The sequence below is a fragment of the Tamandua tetradactyla genome, chromosome 4 (assembly GCF_023851605.1).
Source record: "Tamandua tetradactyla isolate mTamTet1 chromosome 4, mTamTet1.pri, whole genome shotgun sequence".
Taxonomy (NCBI): domain Eukaryota; kingdom Metazoa; phylum Chordata; class Mammalia; order Pilosa; family Myrmecophagidae; genus Tamandua; species Tamandua tetradactyla.
Genome location: NC_135330.1, coordinates 9,430,136 through 9,446,466, shown reverse-complemented (window position 1 = coordinate 9,446,466; position 16,331 = coordinate 9,430,136). Strand labels below are relative to the sequence as shown.

Sequence of the window (16,331 nt, the reverse complement as noted above, 5' to 3'; positions counted from 1 at the left end):
CGGGGAAGGCCGGGGCGCGGGCGGGCGGGGAGGCCGGAAGCGCGCGGAGCCTCTGGCCGCGGGAGGCGAGAAGAGGACCCGGCGGCGGTCCAGCCTCGAGCCCGCGCGGGTCGCGGCACCCTCCCGCTCCCCAGCCCTGGCCGGCGCCGGTAGGACTCGGCGTCGCAGTTCACCCCGGCCTGGTGCCGTCTCTCCCCTCGCCGGCGTCTGCCCGTCGGGTGGTCGCAGGGGAAGCCGCTCCAGGGACGAGATGTGCGGACTCCTATCTGCAGGGTTATTCGGGCCAGTGCCGGGGCTCGCGGGCCAGGCCTTCCGGGGGGCGCTGGTGGTCAGCTTCCCGAGGGCTTTCGGCAAATATCGCTGGGGTGGGTGAGCTCAGGGCAGGTCGTCTGAGAACGCTGGTCCGCCCTTTGATCAGCTCCCTGAAGCCATGTAGGGCTTAGGTGCGAGCTGAGAGGGGCGACTTGGAGATAGGTGGGGATAGGAATTCTGGGTGGTGGGTGCTCAAAACAAGGACAGGGTTGGCTGGGAAAGCTCTTGGCTCAGCCTGGGTACTTGGGCTATGAAATGAAGAAAGTCTTCCTCGGCTCTATTTCCATACGCTTTCCTCCTTCTGACCCACGTAATTGAAACCTGATGTCTTGAAAAGCTCACCAAGCCTGCTTGCCTTCGCTGATCAAGTCGGGTTCTTTCGGGACACCTTGTAGTTCCATCCCATTCTCACTTTTGGAAATCCTCTTCAAGAAGAACAAATGGCCTCAAGCTCTGAGGAGCTCGAACACAAAGGAATTTGTAGCTTAGTGTCTATGCTGCCCAGAGAGAGCAAAGAATTAGAGGTTTAATCAGGGCTTTCTCTAAAAGAATCCATTTATTTGCCCTGACCTAAATATTTTAAGCAAAAGAGTGGTGAGGCGCAGTTGAAAGGAGGATGGTCTAGGATTACTTTGTAGAATAAAAGTAAGTGTACTCAAAGCTAGAAGTAGCCCCGGATGCATTTGTCACCTCTTCCCATCCCATCTCCCACCCTCCTGCACCCAGGGCAGTAAGGAGAAAAAAAGGGGGCAGGAGAACCGGACAAAATTATCTTGTACTGACTCCAGTTTCCTGTGTAAACTAAACATTCCTCCCAGGAGCTGATTTGATAGCTAGCAGCCAATGATTTAATTACGTATTATGTGGGAGAAAAAATTAGGGAACCCAAATTCAAAAAAAAAATGGGCTTCTGGGAGCGTGGATACCTAGGTCTCCTTCCTTCAGAGGTTCAGAGGAAGGAGCGATGAGTAGCCCTTGCTTTCTGGGCCATTTGGAATTTGTATTCTATGGAGGAGGGGCAGGTGGAGGCAGGCTTAGGGAGGAAGGAAGCAGGTTTTAGGAAGGGATTTGCTAATCCCTAACACTACACTGTACTTTCTTCAGATCTCTGCGAGGAGGCAGCTGCTATTAGCCCCATTTCACAGATGAGGACCCCCAGACCCAAATGAGTTGCTAAGATCACACACAGGCTTTAAACCCCGTGCTTTTTCCATTACTCTCCATTTGCCTGCAGAAGGGCTAGAGAGTGAGGGGGGAGGAGCCCTCGCACTGGAGGGAGGGGGATGAGCTGAGGAGGGAGGGAGTGGTACCTGAGAGGAGAGGGAAGAGGAAAGGCCTGGAGTGAGTGTGGCTGAGAAGCTAGCATAGATCAAATAAAGGCAAATGCACACCCAGGCCCTGAGGTGGGGGGATTTGGAAAGCACCAAGAGAGGGGTTTTGTTGTTTTGTTTTATTTTGACCTTTTAGGGAGCTGGCCTTGAGACTTAGGATCTATATATTATAAACGACAAGGGGTTTATATTGTCCGCTGTTGTGTCCCATTAGCACAGGATCTACAAATAAGAGCTAAGGAGAGGGAGCTTGAGGGTTTTACCCTACCAATCAGCAGAAAGCGGGACTAGAGGCCGGGAGGGGCGTGGGGGTGAGGGTTTGTGTCTGCCTGCTGTGTACATATGGTGTGTGCATGTGGCTGTGTGGGTGGAGTTGTCAGGAGAGTGATGGGTGACTGTTTGGGAGCCGGGCTTGCCTGGTTAGGAGGGTGAGAAACTAACTGGGGGTGAGTTTGGATGTGTGTGACTCCGTGGTGGGTAGGAAAGTTGGTGCTAAGATGCGGGTTGCCTGGCTATGTATGGTTAGACAGCCAACGGAGGAACAGACACTCTGGAATTCAGGGGGTTTTACCAGATGCAGACATCACAGGGACACCACGGAGTCCTGCCCCCCTTCCTTTATACCGGCTAGCACTTCTCCCAGCTAACCCCAAGAGGAGAACTGCTGGGAGGTGGGTGCAGGGAAGCTGCGTTGTAAGGGGCTTGGAAAGGCCTCACCAGTTGGCAGTTAGGAATTTTCTTCCCCTGTGTGGGTCCAAGGATTTTCAGTTCTGTCCTTCAACATTCACCCATTTCTACTGAAACCCAAATTCTAGGCTGGCTTCTTTACCCATTTCTTCCTCACCCCTTCATCCTAATACCTTCCTACTGAATTCTGAGTCCAGGAGTTTAAAGGCAATTTTCTCCTAAATGTTTGATGCAGGTTTCACAGTATTACCTACGCTCTCGCCCTGGGACAGCTTCTCCCCACTTTCAGGTATAGAAGGGGTCTTGTTGAAAGGGCTCTACTGTTATAATGGTCATCGCACTCGTCAAGGCTAGAGAGAGGAAGAGACAGAAAGAGCAAATGTGACAGAACCGAGCTCCAGGTTTCCGCTCCATCACTTACCAGCTGTGCAAATCTCTGAGCCTCAGTTCAGTTATTTGTATAACGGGGATTAGAATTTATACCATCAGGGTTGTTACATGGAGCAAATGAGGAGTTTCGTGTGAAAGGCCGTATAATATGCTATGAAGCTCATGGGTGAAAGGTAATTCTTAGATTGCAGAAGGGTTAAAGGCTGCAGTTTGGAAAGACTGAAAGCATATATGATTGATCTTAGCAGGCAAAAAAAAAAAATTTATGGCATGTTCTCGACTGAAACGTTTAAACTTGAGGAACTTCCTCCTCTTTTTCCAGCTTTGAGAGTCAAGGAGGGACTCCTGGGGACCTGGGTAGGCAGTGTCTGAAGCGGGAGAGGAGGCACAGTCCCTGAAAAGCCTTCTAAGGGGAAGAGGCTGGAGTTCACGTGGAGGTACCCATGCTTTTTTGAAGAACGTGCTTTTTCTTATGATTGTAAACGGACCCCTGCAGATAAATATGGTACATGTAAATGATCGTTTTAAGTTTATTCCATTAAGCTTCTGATTCTAGAGTTACTAAAGACAGTTTACTAAATTAAAGCATGAGTTTAGGTAGTAGGTATAATAAGCAACAAATCAAACAGAGGCCTGCCTGCCAGCGTGCGGACTGTTTTCTACATCACGGAGTGGCTTTCAGAAGGGGTGTCTTTTCTCCCCTTGCCTCCTAGCCACCCACTCCGGATGCAGCTCCCAAGGTTGGTAGCCCACCAGGGAAGCACAGGCACCTCTACATTGTCCATTTCTGGAAGTCCTTGAAGTCTATAATGGGCATATCCATTACACTTCCAAGGTTGGGAAGTTGGAATAATTGGTATTTATTTCTTTACTCTCTCACACCTCGATATTCTAGGGAAAGGTTGGTCTTCCCACTTCCTTTCCTTTGTTATTGGGACTTCATAGATCTGGGGAGTATAACATTGTCTCATTCAGAGGCAGGACATGCCAACTGTCCTAGAAGAGAAATTAGTTTAGGTTAATGCTTTAAAATTATTGGAGGGAAGGAAAAGACAAAACTATAAAAACTTTCTTAGCTGGTGTTTTGAGAAGAATGAAGATCAGGGTTATGGAAGGGAAGGGTGGGTGTCTGTTTAGATAAGCAGAGATAAGAGAGAAGAGGGGAACCCCTCCTTGCCACCCAGGCTCTCCCAGGGCTCAGAGTGATGCCCCCCTCCTCCTGCCCTAATCCCCCATTAAGGCAGCTCTGAGTTTGTTATGACAGCGGCTGAAGGCAGCTGAATTGCTGTTTGCTGTGTCTGCTAATTGGACTGAAGGGTTGGAGTCTGGACACTGAAAGGGACCATTGTTGCTGTTTACCTTCCGCAGCCGCCTCCCTGGGCACCCTCTGGGTGAAAGGGAGCCGAATGCCCTCGGGGTCATTGCACCCATCCCCTGTCTCCATACAAGGAACTAGAGTGGTGAGCAGGGTCCTCTCACTGCCTCAAGGTGATCTGAGTTTCCACAGCCCAGAAGAGAGAAGCCCTGTACCTGTGCGGGTCTCAGGCCAGGCCTGGGGGCCACCTGGGGGCTCCTGGGAGAGGAGACTTCGTTCTTGTCTCCCTGCTCCTTCCCTTCCTCTCCACGTGCCTACCTGGCTTTGCCTCTCCCTCCAACAGATCAGGCTTAACCCCTGCACCTTTTCTTGCCTGCTTTCTAGTAGAACAATGATGCTGAACTTGGTTATGCCCTAAGTTCACCTGGCAAGTTTTAAAAAAACAAAAAAAACAGTGCTTGGGCTCAGCCCCAAACCAATGAAATCAGTGCGTGTGGGAATGAGGCCTAGGCATCAGCATCATTTAAAAGCTCTTTATGTTTTTCTAATGCGCAGCTAGGGTTAAGAACCACTGATCTAGGATCATCTCTCTGCCTGGGACACACACACACACACACACACACACACACACGCACGCACACATGCACGAAATCAGACACATTTCCTACCTTTCCTCCCAAACTGCTGATATCCATAACACCATCAAGCAGATTCTGTGTCTCCACCTGTGTATCATTCTCATCTTTATTACCACATTCTTTGTAAGAGCCTTAGAACTTAGAATGGAATTTAGAGATCTGTGCACTGTCTCCCTCCTCCACCTGAGCTCTGCCCCAAGGGCAGGAGCTGTGAAGCCATATCCCTGTGGATTTCCAAATAGGGTCCAGATGAGGACGGTACCAAGTCACATCACTTAAATCGCTGGGGATGAAAGGGTGGCAGGTTCAGAGATGCGTGGACTTTTGTTGTCTTCCTCCCCCAAAATAGTCTTTGGAGAGGAGGAACTTTCTTCAGGATGCGTCTTTTCTTACTGTTTCCAAATATCTCTGCTTCTCTTCCCTTCAGCTTCTCAGCTGGGGCGACTGGGTGCTCCTCCACCCTTGCGCCCACTTTTCCCCTCACGTGCTCCAGAGTGAGGGACTGGAGAGGCGAGAGCGTTCCAGCACCGCGGACAGCTCCCGGTGAGTGCAGCCCCTGCGCGGGCCCAATTTGGGAGGGTTCCGCCTGTCTGTTTTGAATCTGGGGGAGTGTTTTGCCATCAGCTGTGGTGTCTCAGCAAGAGGCCAAGGCTGAGCGCAGCGTGCATTCCTGCCTCCAGAAAACCGGGTTTGCCCTCTTCTGGGTGGTGTCTGAATGAGAGGGTCAGCTTCAGCGATAGGGGGATGAATTTAGATTCAGGAAAGATGTAAGATCTGGAGTCAGGTATGGTACAGAGTCATATGGATCAGATAGAGCTTAAATGAATTTCAGCTCTCATCAGCCCTATATTCTGTATTTTATAGATGAGGACATTGAGATCCCAAGAGAGTAGAAGAGGTGGGACCAAGGTCACTTAGCTGGTTAGGACAGTACTGAGATTCGGGTCCTGAATTCCAGCCTGTCCCTTTCCATTGTATCCGGTGGCCTCCTTTAGGAATCTCCCTGCCTGGGTTGCACGGCTCAGGCCGAAAGCTGGGGTGGGGGAGTTCCCAGGTTGTCCCCATACGAAATGGGAGGGTGGCATGTCCGGGCATGTGAGGTATCTACGCCAGCCAGGGAGAGCTGGACCTGACTGCTCTTTCTGTCTGAGGAAGTACGGAGGGGAGGGCTTGGAGAAAGCACAGGGAAGGCATACCTAGCGGTAGCTGGCAAGCCCATGGAGGAAAAGACAAGGGGCCAACCATCTGCTAGGGCATGGAGGCTGGTGGGTGGCCACAAGGGTTCTCCAGAGGCCAGGGGCAGTCACACAAACTGGAACAAGGCCTGGGAAAGGCCCTTCTGTGTGCCCAGCCCGCTCCTCCAACACCGTGAGCCTACAAACAAAGGGGCCATTCTCTCTAGGATTTGATGCCGCCATCTCCGGCTGGCAGTGCCAGGTGGTGGGGGCATCAGGGGGTGTCAATTCATTATCCCCCCCCCAACTCCTAGGTCCTCTGGGGCTGGATGTTGGGGAGGTGGGTGTTCCATGCTACGTTACCATAGCAGCCCCCCACCCCTCACCCTCCAGAGCACAATGAGAGACAGCTTTCGCCCCCACCCCCCAGGAAGAACCTGGGTTTGGCTGGGAATCTTCCCTTGGGAATCCTCTTTTCTGATGCACGAGCCCTGGCATGCATGAGCAGCACCCTCTTTTCAGTACCAGGTGCTGAAGGTGCTGCCATCAGCAAGGCCACACAGGCCAGGAGGCTGGTGCACACTCAGTCTCCAGCAAGGTTGTGCAAGTAAGCAGCAGTCCCTTGCACTGAACCTGCTTCTGTCCCACCTCCAGTTCTCCTGCTCCTCACCCTATAGCCAAAACCATCCCAGCCATACCCTCTACTCTCCCAGGCCTTCTCATCTGAACCAATTGGGCCTTGACCTCCTATTCTTTCCCAGAAGTGAGGGACATCCCTCTATCCCCAACAAACCTCCAGGCTGTGGGAACAGAGAAGAGGAGGGGGCAATTCCTGCCACCCTCCATCTGCACCATCCGCCATTACTCATTAAGCATTCTGCCCCCTCCTTCCGCTCGTTAAGCCTTATTTGCATATATTTGCATAATACAGTTCATTTGCATTCCAGGAGGCTCCTGGTAGGAGCCAGGAAAAAAGAAGAGGGGGGTTGGAGAAGAGAGAAAAGGAGAGAGATTTTGCTTTTTATCAAAGTGTGTGTTTGTGGGGGGAGGTAGCAGGAAGAGGACAGAAATAAAAACTCACACTACTTTCTTTCTTCCCTCCTGCCCTCCCTCTCTGGGCAGGACTCAGATGCCAAAGAGAGATGCCAAGGGGCCGGCTTTTCTGTCCTTTTTTGTCTTGCTTCCTCCGGCCTTGGCTCTCTAGACTGGCCCCCCACCTTGTTGGGCTCAGACCTCAGAAAGAAAGAGGCAGGGGTAGGAGGCAAGGCTGTGGGAACGGAAGCAGAGGGAGGGACGGAGGCCGCCATCTTAGGTAGCTGGCGCCTGTGAAATGGCTGCCTCTGACAGGTGTGGGCTGGGCGCCAGGCCTGGTGAGAGGACACAGAGGGAGATGAGACCACAAGAAGGACTTTATGGCCGACCAGGAATAATGTGGAGTCTTCCCTCTCGTGGAATGGGGAAGAGAGGGTGGGGAGAGAAAGAAGGAGGGAGAGACGAGAAATGGCAGCCTGGAATAGCGATGCCAGGCCCCACCCAGGAGCAGGTGATAGAGACGCCTCAGCACTGGGCTTGGTTCCCAGAGCCCTCGCAGGCACCAGCAGATACAGGACTTGGAGGATTGTGGGCAACACGAATGCAGCCTTCACTCCTGCTCCCCGCTCACCTGGGTCTGGCTGACAACCAACCAGAGACTCTGAGCGTCAATTAACAGTACCCTCAACCTTGACCCTGGCTGGTCCTGACTCTGCCTGCGCTCTGAGCTCCAGGCAAAAGGAGAAGAGGGCAAAGAATGAGGCTAAGAGACCAGCCCAAGGCTGGAAACACTAGGGCTGGGGAAATCAGAACTGGGAGTATGGGCAGGAGATAGAAGAGGGTAAGGTGTGGCAGTCAAGAGCCTCTGCCAGTGTGAGGGTCTCTCCAAGACCTGAGAAGGCCTGCTGTGCACTTGTGGTGAAGCTCCAAGTCTGCTCTCTTCAGCCCAGCAGTCTGGCTTCCATCTTCACAAATCCTGTAAAAATACACCCTATTAAAAGCCCCCCGTGCCCTGCCCCAGTCTTCTCAAGGTGAGACCCAATGGCCCTCCTCAGGTCTGGTCCTTGGTGTCTGTGCAACATTTGATACTGATAGCCACCCTGTCTTCTCTTTTGCCCTTTGATTCTTGAATTATATCTCTCATTATTTGTTCTCGATTCCATTCGCTTAGTCCTCTGGACCTTCCAGTTTCCTAACCACAAGTGTTCCCCAAGGTTCTGCCATCGGCACTCTTTGTTTTTCCTTTCTTCTCAATCTCATCCACTTGTATGACTTCAGCTATCATCTGAAATGTCAACTCTAAAATTCATTTCTTTAGTCCTGACCTCTCCTAAACTGCAGATTTGTACTCTAACTACCACCTGCATAGTCCTACCATTAGCTCCCAGATCAGAGACTGGACGGTGCCTCTGAGTGTCTGAGCTCTGGTCACACGCCCAGACCCTCACTCAAGGGGGGCTGGCAAAGCTTCCGTTTTTAGCTTCTGTTGTGGCATATAAATACCACTTTTCATCAAAACTCGTGAGGGGCCATTCCCCAGATACAGGAGAAGGTTCAAATGCTTGCTCACTCAGCATCACGCTTCAGATCATGCCTCATGCCCCTGCTTCCCTCCCCCTACCAGGAGCATCCTTAAACTCCTGAGCCCCCAGGTTCAAATCCTGGACATTCTCCTACCCTCACTCCCTTCCAGGTCCCCATATCCAAATCAGTCACATCAGGCCTCATCACTTCCTCTTTTGTAGCGCTTCTCACACCTGTACTTTCCTTTCCCTTTCTGCTGCCTCCATCTCGACTTATTCATTCAACAGACCTTTATCGAGTGCCTACTGTGTGCCAGGTGTTGTGCTGAGGGCTGCAAGGCAGGGTGGAATACCAAGCTGCATTGAGGAGATAGTGGTCTAGTGGGGAAGGCAATCCACAAATTATTACAACCCAGTGCAAGTGCTATCCTGTGGACATGTGCAAAGTGCTGTGAGAGCATGGAGAGGAGAGCAATCTTAGGACATCTTAGGACAGTTAAAGAAGGCTTCCTGGAGGTGGCAGTTTAGCAAGATGATAAAAGATAAGCAGGAGTTTGTTGGTCTGAGTAACTTGAGGAAGTAGGTGGTAGAGAGGGAAGGACTTGTGTGAAGGCAAGGAGGGAGGCAGGAGAGAGCACGCTGTGTTTGGGAATTAGAGTGGCCATCAAAGAGTGTCGGGGCTGGGGAGAGAAGGGAAATGAGGGTAGGGGATGAAGACAGAAGTTCAGCCATGAACAGCTGCATCCTGGGAGGCTGGATCTGATGACAAGGACTGGGGACCTCAGCTGACAGGCTTGGAGACGCTGTGTGCAGGTTATGGCCGGGGAACAGCGTGCAAGCTCTCCCCAGAGGGACAAGGACGGCGTGCCTGTCTGCCCACGAGCCCAGCACCCAGCCCGATGCTTAACCGGCCCTCAGCTGCTTCTGAACAAATGAAGGAACAAATGAAAGGCCTGCGAGCCACCTGAGGAAGGTTGCGTCTCTGCCTGCTTCCCTCCAGAATCCCCTCCTGTGTGTGTGTGTGCACACACACGCACACACGCACACACACACACACAACTTGTGGGAATTCTCTCTGGAGAAGATAAAGGAGAAGCCAAAGTTGGTCCAAAGCACAGTGAGTGCCCTGACGTCAGGACAGGAGGTGGCAGGGGAGGTGGGAGCACTGGCCTGGGACCAAGAAAGAGTTGGGGGTGGGCGGTGAGAGGTTGGAGAGGGACTGAGGCACCGGGGAGGCCCCTGCCGGCTACTGGGGTGGAGGGAAAGCGAGGGCTACTGACTTCCGTCCACCCCCGAGCCCAGCCTCTGCACAAAGATCTTTCTGTGCTGGGCCACGGGAGAGGCCCTGTCAGGTGAGGGGACTTAGGGAAGCCCATGGTGGTGGGGGGGGTGGAATGGGGTCGGGGCTGGGGAAGGGGAGGGCTAAGGATTGGCCTCGGGCTTTAACCAGGTCCAGGCAGGAAATGGAGAGAAGTTGAGGCCCAGGAGGGCCAGACCGGGTCTAGTCCCTCAGTGAGGCCACAGCAGAACCGTTCCAGGGCTAGCTCCTCTCCACCCTATCAAGTCCCCCAGGTCCCCTGCAGCCCTCCGGTTTCTCCCCCGCTCCCTATCCTGCCAGGGCTCTTTCCCATGCCTGTGCATGCTCTCCCTTGGTGCACCTGGGGCTGCCCCTACCCTGCGCCCCCTCTCATCTTTCCAGCAGGGGAGCTGTCACAGCCCTGCCAGCTTCTGCACGGGACTTGCCCTCCAGGGACAGCTGTGTGGGGAGGGTAGAAAGATAGGATTGAACAGAGCCAAAAAAGGGGTCCTCGGGCCACACTAGACTCCACACCTTGTCTGGTTGTCCCCAGGGGAGGTTGCTTTGCTTGGCTGGCCTCAGGGTCACTTATTGCTGATTGGTCAGCAGTGTGGAAAGATCTTCTCCCCACCTCCAAGCCCTTGTTGTGTGTAACCACCCCCCTAATAAATGTTTGAACTGGGTGGGGGGCATCTGGAAGGTAAATTGACAGTGGGTACAAGCTCAGCCTGCAGGCCAGCCACAGGTTAGATAGAGGGGCTCTGGTCACAGGAAGAGCAGCAAAAGAAGATGATTTTGGCTTTTGACTTTGGAATTAGCCAGGATACAAATTCTGGCTCTCCCCACTTCCTGCCTGTGTGACCTTGGGCAAGTCACTTTATGTCTTTGAGCCCTAACTTACTTCCACAGTTATCCTGAGGCTCAAATGGGCTGATGTGAGAGAGGGTGTTTTGTAAGGCTGTGTACAGATGTACAGTGTTAGAAGCACATGCTGAGGGACACAGAGCTATAGGAGCCACTGAAGGTGGGCAGGGGACAATCAGGGAAGGCTTCCAGGGCTTGGAAGTGAGGGCTGTAGGTTGCTTGGGAGCAAAGTAGCAGAGCTCTGGACGCAATCCATGGGAAAAGCCCATCTGAGAAGCTTGGTGGGTGCTGTGGGCTGGCAGGAGCTCTCGTGGTCTCCCTCCGTGGGTCTGGGTTGAGAGGGACCTGTTTTCAGCCACCAGGCGGTAGACTCCATTACAGCTTCTTTCATCCTTCCCCGGAAGACTTCCCCACTGACCATGCACTAATACTGTCCAGCAATATCAGGAGAGGAAGGGCAGGGTGTAGCCCTCTTTCTCTAAATTGCCCATAACCTATCCTGCTTCCCTATCCCCCAGCCCTCAACTCAGTTCTCTCCAGAGGGAGCACAGAGCAGACGTCGTGAAACCTCCACTGAATGTATACTCCTTGGTGCCTCCAAGCCCTGCCATTTGAGATGCCCCCAAGTCCCCGGCAGCCATTTTAGAGCTCCTCAGCATCGTCAGGAGCGAACAACATTCAGACATATTTAGAACCCTTCGCCCACGGGCCGGGAGACCGAGCAGGAGGGCTCTTTGTCTGCAGGCAGTCATCCCTCGTTGTACAACGAGCGTGGGGAGGCGGGATGGGTCTAGCAGCATCTCCCCCAGAGGCCTGGAGGGAAAGGACCGGACCGAGGCTGGCATATGGCGGGAGAGCCCTGGGCACAGGGGGCGTGGGCTTCACCCGGCTGGGGCTGCCGTCTGCTGGGTCTGTCCACCCAGCACCAGCTGGCTCCCCCGCACCACCCCCACAGCCAACCAGGCTCCTGCTGCTGCTGCCATGGCAATTGGCTGCCATCTTGTACGCGGGGCCCTAGCTTTTATCCTCACTGTGCCACGGATCTCCTGGAGTGTGGGAAGTCGGTCTCCAGAGATTTGTCCGTTCCTCCTGATGGCCAGCCAGTAAAAATTCATTCGTATTAATATGTGATTTTTAAAAACGGCCAGAATAGAGGCAAGTTATGTGTCAGGTTCTGTACTAAACACTCCCTAAGAAAACATTAAAGAGATAGGAACTTTTGAGGTTTTGACCCAGGTTTCTGCTTCTATGACGGAATTCTCTTCTCCAAACCACAAGAAATTTCATGATTTTGTTTATTCCTTTCTCGAGAAGTCCTTCCCGAGAATAAGATCTGTACTGCTGTAACACCAGGTCTTTGCCCCTTGACTTGACATGGCCAAGTTGAGAAGTAAGGAGAGAATGCCACTCAACTTGAATCACCTTCTTGGGATTCCTGAGCTCCAGATGTTGGAACAGGGAAACTGAGACTCGGCTAGACGGGTGAAAGGTCTGATTGCCCCTTAAAGACTTAGGGAGCCCCACCCAAGGTCTTCTTTAGAGAAGGGGAGTCATTGCCACAAAACACTTTGAATTTTCCTCTCCTTGCCCCCATCCAAAGAAAGAGGCGGGAGACCAAAGAATGTTGGGAAATGCTAGTGTCCCAGGGTCTCTGGGGGGTGTCTCCCTGGGAAGCCAGTGTCCCCGCAATGGGAAGGCTCCAGCAGGCTCTCCGAGAGGTCCTGGTATGGTGAGAGGCCCCTCCCTCAGGAGTCCAGCCAGAAGGCAGAGAATGTCACCTTGACCTGGAGGACTCTCTAAGGGGCACTGAGCAGGACCCAGCTTAGCTGAGGGAATCCTGAATGAGGAGCAGGTGGAGAGAGAAAGAAGGCCATTTCTAACTGAGGAAGAGTGGGCTGGCAGGGAGGGGCTGGGGATAATTTATGATATCATTATTCCCCCACCCCATTTTCCCAGCTACCACCCCTCTCCCAGCCCCCTGCTACTGTACGGTTGCTAGGAGATGCTTGCTCTGTCTGGGCTGGGAGGGTGTAACAGGCGGAGACTGTTCCATCTGGACTCCTCCACCCCTTCCCCAGAGCAGGCCCTTCCACCACCTTCCCGGACCGTGGCAGACACTTTTCTCCTAAGTGATTCTCCCAGATTCAGCCAGTCTGGGGATAGTAAGGTTCCCAGATAGGCCAAGGATCTGAAGCAAAGACTGAAGAAGAGAGCCATGGAGGGAGAGAGCTGATAGATGTAGAGGGGCTGAGATGCAGCTGGCTCAGTGCAGCACCCTCTGGTAGCAGGCTTGGGTCAGGAAGGGTGCTGGAGGGAATCAGGGCACAGGCCTAGAGGAACCCAACTCTGGGGGGGACAGAGTCCTTATCTTTGGGGATCTCCCAGGGTGATGGGTGAGGGAGACACCCCCTCCCCATCTGTCATAGTAAAGGAGGTGGGGGCAAGAGGTGGGGCAGCGGTGGGGTGAGCCTGGGAGGCTGAGGACAGTCTAGGTAGATGGAAGGAGACGCTGACCTCAGTGGAGCTGGCAGCACGGGGAAATGGCTGAGATCCCCTCCTCTTTCTGAGATTCTCTTCTCAGACTCTGAGGCCCTTGGAGAAGCTGGATGAGGCGAGCATTTGAAATGCAGAAGACAGAACTTTGGGGATTTGCCGGGTCCAGATCTCTCCCAACTGCACATGGATCAGGAAAGGAACGCTGTGCTCCTGAAACTTGATTTTCTGTGCCATCCCTGTTGATTTTTTTAGTCTTTCCTTGGCACAGCTTCCCCCCACCCAGGAAGGGAGGACTCGACCTTCATTCTGCACCTCCTCGGTTGTGCTTTCTTAGCTATTATTTCCGTTAATCCTCCCAGGAGTCCTAAAACTCCTGATACTTGTGATACTTGTCCCCACTTTTCAAAGGAGGAAGGGAAGTCTCAGGAGGGATCTGTACCCTGTCTGGAGTCACAAGACCACGATGTGGTCAACTGATATTGTAGCCCGGCTCCTGGAACCCTGAGATGTGCTGTCCTCCTTCTCCGTGCTGCCTTCCAGCAGAGCAGGGCTCTCACCGCTGCAGTCACTGAGGGAAGAAAGGACCAGAGGGGCGGGGGGGGGGGGGGGCTCTCGGGGAAGGAAGGGGGTGCAGAGGAGACGTCTGAGGGAGGCATCCAGACCTTGCAGGTAGAGAACAGGATTGGGGAAGGGGCCACAGGAGCCGCAGAAGTCCCCCAAATCCTCCCTGGCTGAAGGGAGGCACATTCCTTGCCTTCCTGAACCACGTTTTGTGGGCTCAGCGCCTGAAACCTCACGTGCCTGGGATCTGAGTGCCTGCCCTGGGCACCTCCCACCCCTCTCCCCGCTCTCAGCTCCCTGCCCTGGTACAGCACCTAACCCACTCCTCCCTCGGCCCCAAGCCTGACTCAGGTCTGCAAGAGACACCGAGATGCAAGCATCACACGGAAGCCCCCTTTGTTCTGGGGCCCTCCCCAGCCCCTCACAGAGGAGGCCTTCTAAGCCGCTGGAAGTTCTCCCCAGAAGCCTGTCCTCTGTCTCCTGCTAAGTCCTCCATCCAGGAAGTACTTTCTTCATTCTTGACATTTTTTTTCCAGATTAAAAAGAACCGTCTTTGCCCAGCTGGCATGGGTGCCCTCTGAAAAGCCTTCCTGGACTGGCGGAAAGATAAGGCTGAGCTCCAGCAAGTTGTCCGGTTCCTCCAGGAAGCCTTCGGGCAGGATGGACGGGGAGGGACGCAGCCTCCAGCCTGGGTGACCCGTTGCTCCTGGAGCCGCCTGGGATGCGTCTTTGCTTGGCCCCCTGCTCCTGTTCCCACGAGCTCTCCATCTTCACCCGTCTGGTTTATCTTGTGTCGTCTGAGCTGGGATTCCCGTGTCGACTGAGACAGAAGCCCCATCTAATAAAGACTGTTGAATACTGAATACCAGTGACAGTGGTAGTGGATGTGCCTGGACAAGGCTGGGAGGGTAAGGGCTGAATGAGAGGGAGCAATCCCCAGCTCCCTCCAATAGAGACCAGTGCAGAAGCCCACATTGCGACGGAATAGGGGAAGCCTAAAGACAGAACTTCTGCCTGGGGGTGGGGCAGTGGGTGGGGAGGGAACATCTCCTTGGCTCCCTGCACCTGTCTCAGCCACCTAAGGCTCCAGGGAACTCCATCCATGATCTGGTCTGTCCAACTCAGAGCAATGGACTGATGTTCCCTGCTGAGGGGGCACCCTCAGCCAGGTGCCACCCCTGAGACCAAGAGAATGGGAGAAGGTGGTGCTGCTCCCCTAAACTGCCTGTTTGGGAGGCCACTGGGTGGCTCTCTGTCTCCTCCATGAAGAAATACTTAGAAATGCCCTCCTGGGTTTGGACAGACCATGGAGAGGAAGCACTTCTGCCTTACAGAGCTGCCCGCTCCTGTTTCTTCCCTGTCCAGCCTCAGTGGATATAGAAGAGAATGAATATGACTAGCAAGAGGGATTCAGTTTAGACAGAAGGTAGGACTTCCCAGCAATAGCAATACCTGGGGGGGAACCTGAGGGGGAACAGAGCAAGGGAAGGAGCTGTGTGCTTGGCTCCAATTCCCCCAGTGACACACCCTGCCAGCACTCTGCCCCAAAAGACTCCTCTCCCACTCTAGAGAGCTGCTGCTGTGGTTAGCGGAGCCCAGACAGCGGCCAGCACCTTTAAAGCTCCCCACCACCCTCCTAAAAGTCCTGCCTCCCGGGCCATGGTGGCTCAGCAGGCAAGACTGCTCGCCTGCCATGCCAGAGGACCCGGGTTCGATTCCCGGTGCCTACCCACGTGGAAAAAAAAAAAAAAAAAGTCCTGCTTCACATCTAACCACATGGAAATACAGTTTAAATCCTGGAATTTTTCCAAATGAAAAAAGTCTGAGATGTGGCACATGTGTTACAATTCTTAGAACACACAAGGGAAAAGGTAGGCCTCCTTCCCACCCCTGTCCCCAGCCACCCACTGCCTCTCCCGAGGCGATGCTGAGACACCCCCCTGGGATACGGCACGTGGGTATCCACACCCTACCCTGCCTTCCGGTTCAACACCCGACACAACCTTTTTAGCTCCTCTTGACCAGGACTCCCAGTCTGAACTCAAAATGGACCCCAGGGATTTTTGCCTCCCTTGAAATTGCACGCGGAATGTCGGCTGGACACCTGGGAACCAGAGAGAAAGCCAGTTGCTCACATTAACAGCCACCTGGTCTGGCCTAACCCTTCATTTCACAGGGAGGCCAGGGAGCAGGAGGGTGCTCTCCGGGATCCTGGGCACGGCAGGGGCCCCACAGAAGAGTCCACACAAGCTGGGCCTGAACCCGGGGAGTCCCCGGGTCCCCCACAGGGCCAGGGGCTAGGAGAGCCAGCTAAGGCCGTGGCTGAGGCCAGGAGACCGTTCTATTTGAATCACAATCAGGTATTTAAGGGGCAGAGCCCAGGTTCCCTGGGCCTGGGGAGTGCTTCTGAGGTCCCCAGCCTCTTTGGGGCCTCCCTTCCTCCCGGCCTCGCCTGGACCCGGCCATCGCAGCCCTGGGGTTGGTCCCTGAGCAGGCAATGAATGGAGACAGGGTCTGGCCTGGGGTCGGCAGGGAGGAAGCTGCCCAGGTCTGCCTTTTCTGCCCCCTGCTTTTGTTTGGACCCTGGGGCCTAAGCATCAGCCTTGGAGCCCACCCCCCACTTAGCCCTTTGGGGTGAGGCAGCTGGTCACTGGGGCCAACCCTCTGCCTCCACCAGTGTCCTGCTGGCTAGGAAGGAGGCTCCCAGGTG

The 16,331-nt window shown here is 53.9% G+C and overlaps 1 long non-coding RNA gene across 1 annotated transcript; it reads left to right on the top strand.

Moving 5' to 3' along the window:
- The first annotated feature begins 4,797 nt into the window (after positions 1–4,797).
- LOC143678750 (uncharacterized) lies at positions 4,798–14,484 on the top strand. Its single transcript, XR_013173430.1, has 3 exons — positions 4,798–4,931; positions 5,101–5,216; positions 14,158–14,484. It is a non-coding gene; the product is annotated as an uncharacterized LOC143678750 (long non-coding RNA).
- Positions 14,485–16,331: the final 1,847 nt, after the last annotated feature.